Below are 6,141 nucleotides of genomic sequence, written 5' to 3' on the forward strand. Positions count from 1 at the left end.
ATTTCGTATTTAGTTTACAGTAATTGCCTTGCACGAGAATGATGCGTATTGGAAAATATGCGTATCTGCATTAGAAATACAGTGAAACCCCTCTTGATGGCCAAAGAATACACTTTTTTTTAACTGTTAAATGACAACCCCTTCATATTTGGCCAGTCCTATTTTACAGACAATTTTTTTTTGTCCCTACGGTGTCCGTCCGCAAAAGAGAGGCTTTACTGTATGCTCCTCAGTTTACAAGCAAGTTACGTTCTGTATAGTCTAAGTCGGAAATGTGCAGCTTAGCTTGACCCTTAAATGTTCTAATTGGTAATTTTTTTTCATTGGTAATAACATATATTGAAAGACAAATTTTTTTTAAAAAAATCAATTTTGAATTGTACTACGTATACAGGTCCTTAAAAGGGATGTCTGAGGCCCCAAAAAACAATCATATTTAAAATACATTTATGGAAGAGGTATTTATATACTTTCCAAGTATATTAACTACCTTCTTAGTGATTCAAACTAATAAGGAAAAATAAATCCAGATTGCAAACATGAAGGTAAAAAAAAAGAAATACAAACAAAATATTTTAACAAATGTAGTGAAATCAAAGCCACACATACTCTGCGACAAACAAAGAGTTGTCGATTAGGACATCTACCAGCAAATGCAAAATATAAAATGTAAAGGAATATGACTTCATCTTATGTGCAAAGGCAATTCTGAAATGTCATCTCTAAACTGGCTGCAGTTTGAAAGATTTAAAGAACCCTTTACACACATGCAAAGCTACGCATTTTTAAGGGTTAACCCAACTGCAGGTTTAGTGTGGAAATGGAAATTTCATTTACCATCAACACTTTGCCTATATAAATTACTGCAGCATCGATACAGGTTCTTGGGCAAGGTAAAAATCTCGATGGCAAATAAAATTTCCATCTCTACAGAAGTTTTCATTTTCTGAAATCAAAAGGTAGAGAGAGCCCTTCCAGAGAAATCTTCTGATTCACCAGATCTCTATTTTTTGTTTCCAGCAGCTGAAGCACTAAAAACGAGCTAAAAAAAGCTGATCAATTGTTAACTAGCCGCTATCGATTCTACAATAGCAATGATGGAATTCATATGGGTTGAGAGTTCCAATCTGTACCTGAGAGATTAATTCAGTACCTTGATTCATAAAATTCATGGCCACAGTACAATGTATTCGTACGATATCGGTACGCGTTTCCCCATACTGTCCTATTCACCTATAATTTTGTGTTATCAGAAATGTTCCGTTTTTCCAATCGTAAAGCGAAAATTGAATTATTCTAGGTTTGCATACATAACCAGGGTTAACATAAAACGTGAATTCGATTATGTTGATGTAAGTTTGCATGAAAACATTCATGTGATAATTTATTTATTTTATTTATTTATACAATATTGTTTGGCCGACGCCTACACAAGAGGATGCGGAATTATATATGGCAAAAGTGTCGATTGATGGTACGAGAAAATTCAGAAATCGTAGGGCAATCTACAATATTTGATGGTAGGTTGTTCCAGTCGATAATAGTTCTTGGGAAAAAGCTAAATTTGTGACAATCTGAAGAGGCAAAGATGGGCTGTAATTTTTTGGAATGATTGAGTCTAACAGAGAAATGTGAAGGTTGAATAGTTATACAGTTGGATAGTTAGTTTATAATCCGTTTTTAGTCAGATGTTCCGATTTTTTGAAGCAAAGACGAAAAAGTAATTTGGCATTTTAAGACTCATTCAATCTACTTCCTGCAAAATTTTAGCCACCGATATGCTCAGAAGAACCTTTTAGAAAATTGTAATTTTAACAGCACTGTTGATTTGGGTTTCCCAACTTGAACATTTCTTGAACTGCTGTTGTAAATTTTTGGGGTGTTCTAATTTTTTGAAATAAACGTGTAGTTGGAAAAAACCAACTTCAGCCGACAACCACTGTGCCATCAACGGGGTTCGAACATGGATCCTCACGATGAGATAGTATCTTATTTAACTAAAGATTTTGAATTTCATAATTTGTTTTTGTTTCTTAAGAAATGGCGTGAGGTTGAAGTATCATTTATGACAAGTGAGAACAGACCAATCGAAAAACTATAATCTCGAAAGATTGATTGCTGTCGATCGGTTAATCCAATGAATTCCTCAAAGGTTTACATTCACTCTCGACCTCATTCCCTTAATTCTATGAATTAATATGCCTGAGCGAAAAGATTTTTTTTTTATAATTTTTTCTTCATGGAAATTTGAACCTAAGGGTCAGTCAGTCTTGTTCATCTCGGATGACATTTAGCTTACATCGTTGATTTCTAAGGGATCAGTTTGTCATTTCGGTATGTATAACATTTCAACTGATATGAAAATTTTGATGTTATAAATATTGGAACGATTGTTTTTTCGAATTTCGAGGGGACAGCAAAAATGTTCGAAATGTTCAAAATTCGAATTATACAATTCATATATCAGATTGTAATATAGGATGGATATAAAAGTCTATCCTATATTGGAATCTGATATAAAATATAAATCGATACATAAACATCAAAAACTTTTAATGGTTGGGAAAAATATATCGAGTGCTATCCCTTACTGTGCTAATTTTCTCTTTGTTACAACTAGGTTTTGTATAAAACGTAGACGAGATCACGAAAATTATTTCAATATTTCAAATCAAATTTGTAATTTTCTTTTTGATGCTCTTAAACATTGCACGATATCTTTAAGTTGATTTCGAGAATTAAAGACACGATTTTCGAGTTTTAACAGCCTAATTATTTCTAACATGCTCACACATAGTTTCTGCAAGTGTTGGAATAAGGAGAGAACTCTGTCGTTTCCTTAGATCAGTTTTCGATTTCTTCAATTTTTTTTTGAGTTGAACAAGCGTATAAAGCTCCTTTTTTGGACAGGGTGAAAAATGTTGCATTGATATGTGCATTGATAATGTTAGAGAGCAACATCAATCTTCAACACATTTTACCAGAAAAGTTACTGGGATCTCAGCTTTTAAAAATCTGTCTTAGGAGAAAATTACTGCAGACACACAAACGTACTTCCTGAGTGTGTATGAGGTGTGTGTGGTGGTACTCCAATTGGGGTAAGTGCTCATGAAGTCATCCAAGATTCAGTAAAACACCAGCTGTAGCGGGAAGGCAAAAGCCAGTGTGGGGAAACTGGTAACAAAATCGTTTCTTGAGCCAAGACAGAATTTCGTGCTGTTACTTTTTGACGAGAATACGTCTTTTAAAGGAATTGGTGAAAGCAAATTTTACGAAAAACGCATTTTAAAATTTTTTTAATTTTCAAATATTATGAAATTTTTGATGGCACAAAATATGGGTAAATTTGGGTAAAAAAAAAAGTTGCATGTTGTTGAAGTTAAATTTGAGAAAAATATAACCAATAAAATTAAAATCACAAATGCTCGTGCTAAATTGTACAAAAATATCCGTAGTATTTGAGGGGGAAAAAAATTCAGTGCCTGAAATATATGAACAGAAAATTTTTAAATATTCCTTAAAGGAAGGAGATTTTTTAATAGGAAAGCCAAAACCGTGCACTAACCCCCCCTTAAATCATCATACGATACTGGGAGCATTCGCAAAAAGAGTTGCTTGTAGAAATTCTTTAAATGCTCATATCTCAAAAAGTACGTAACGCACGTCAAAAGCAATAGTATCGTAATATGCGCATTTCAAGTGCATTCATGACGTCACTCAGGTTTCAATATTTTAAGGCGACTTGTGTGTGTGTGTATAGTGGCTATACAATATTTCTTCCTGTCTGGGCACCAGGTCCGCTGCTCTGATTCGTAACAAATTGTTTTCCACTATATCTCGAGCAGTTCACAACGCAAATAAACGACATTGGTATCGTTTGTTAGGTATTACAAAGCCGATGATAATGACATAATTTCATTATGATTGGTAGTCAGATTTTAGTAAGGTTGGTAGTTATGTAGCAGATTTTTATTCTCATGGTAGGCTACCCATATGTTTATGGAATGATAAGCATACGGTATGAAATTATATATTTTTTGTTTTAAATACTGGATATTGATGCAAACTTTACGCGCCAAAATATCGGTGTTTGATGCAGGAATCATTCTGCAACAAACTTGAAAATATTATGACCGGTACGCATAGAATTCATACCGGTATGCGCAGCGTAAAAATAAAAAATTATCCTTTTATACCAAATGTTGTTAATTTTTATGCTACACATCGGTTTAAAACCAACCACCAGTTTATTTTATCAATTATAACGGATTATTAATTTGTTATGCAATAGATGGCAGCAGTGGTTTTAACTTAACGCGGTTTCACGTATTTATAATGGCAAAATATGAAATATGATCATTTAGAGATGGTCAGGAAATCTTACTCCTAAATTTTTTTTTTCCACCGGTTCACAAATTATTCTTCCTACTTATACCTGTTCACGAAAATATTCATTTAATTTCAACGGTCTGCAACAAGAAAGAGGTTAAAGAACACCGAACCAAATCGTAAACACGGCCAGGCCTTAGTGCCAGTAGGTAATTTTACCCGAGGATATGGGTGGAGATACGGGAGGGGGGGGGGGGTTTCCAATGTCCCCCCAGCGTCAAAGGGAAAGCCGACTGATCTAATGTATTTGCGTATATATATGAATTGACGTCATCATCATCATCATGCCCCTCCAGCAATCATCGTGCCTTCCCCCCCCCCCAGACTTTCAAGTCTATCTCCGACTATGTCCAAGGATGATGTCGCTCTCCGCTATCCATATGAAGGTTTTTAACAGTTGGCTGATGCGAAGATATATTTAGGAAGGAGAAAAAATTCTACTGTCCTTGCGGGGAATCGAACCCACTTCTCTTTCTTGCCGGGAACCACTAGACTATAAAGGCAACGAATATGTCAATTTTTCCTTGCAGCTCTCGTGCACTGAACGGACCGTCGAGCAGCAAGAGGGAGGACGTGGGTTCGATTCCTCCCCGCAAGCACAGTAGAATTTTTTCTCTTTCCTAAATATATCTTTGCATCAGCCAGCTGTTAAAAATCTTCATAGGTCATTTTATCCAGAGACCGTAGCGTCTTATGACAATTTTTGCAAGATGTCCCGGTGTTTACCCGTAAGTTTGCGTTATGTCCTGGTACATATCAGGATTTATCCCGTTTTCTCAGTCGCATGATCTGGCCACCCTCTCCTAGGCCCGTGCCTGCCCAAGTCCGGTCCCGTACCGTAAATCGGCACTATGATACTATAAGCAAGGTGAATTGTAACTTTGTGACTTCTTTTCCGACGCCAAGAGTGGAAAATTAAAATTAGTGGTTGGAATAATTTTAGATTTTTAATTGGTGACTAAATCAGGGCTGGACAAATCCCAGGGGCCATGGCGACTAAAAAATTGGTATCGGACCTAAAATTTCATTAGTTTAATTACTAAATTGCAGGCTGAGAGCAGCACAAAATGTTTGAAATTTATATTAGCATATATCTGCCAACATGAAAGAGGGTCTCTATGGTCACTATGCCCTTAAAAAGTCAAATGAAACATTATTTTGTACTTTTTTTCTCCGGGTAATTTTTTTTTTCTGGCACCTAAAAGTTTTTCCCGGCTCTTAGATTTTTTTCGCGATTTTTCCAGCCCTGCAAGGAACCCTGGTTTCCCAGCAGTTTCAATAGAAAACAAATCATAAGTCAAATCTCAAGGGAAAACCTAACAGCCATTTTTTAGAATTCAACTTTTTCTTTTTAATGTTGATGGTCATACATGAGACCTGCCATTGAACTCTCAAACTGTCGAAATAAATTGTAATTTTATTGTTTGGAGATTTTACTGGCCGAATTTCAGATACGTGGGTATAAATATTAGGTTTTCGCACATGTGTGATGGGTGGGACAGAGAATCAGCTGTTTCAGTGTCTAAGTTATGTAACTTCTTCCAATGTAAATATATTTATTTTTCCAAGTATTAGTTCAAAGTGGTTACTAAAAATAGAGATTTCTCCTTGAAAACGCGGTCGACTGATGGAAGTTGGGTGACGAAAAAAAAGTTCCTGTGATCGCCAACTCTTTGAATAGTCAAGAAAAATGAAATTTACGCTCTTGTATACCTATGTATCGTGATTAATATATTGTCAAACTGAAACATC

This window comes from Pholcus phalangioides, unplaced genomic scaffold (assembly GCF_987345545.1).
Source record: "Pholcus phalangioides strain wild (caught in Gottingen) unplaced genomic scaffold, Ppha-v1.0 ptg000015l_1, whole genome shotgun sequence".
NCBI lineage: Eukaryota > Metazoa > Arthropoda > Arachnida > Araneae > Pholcidae > Pholcus > Pholcus phalangioides.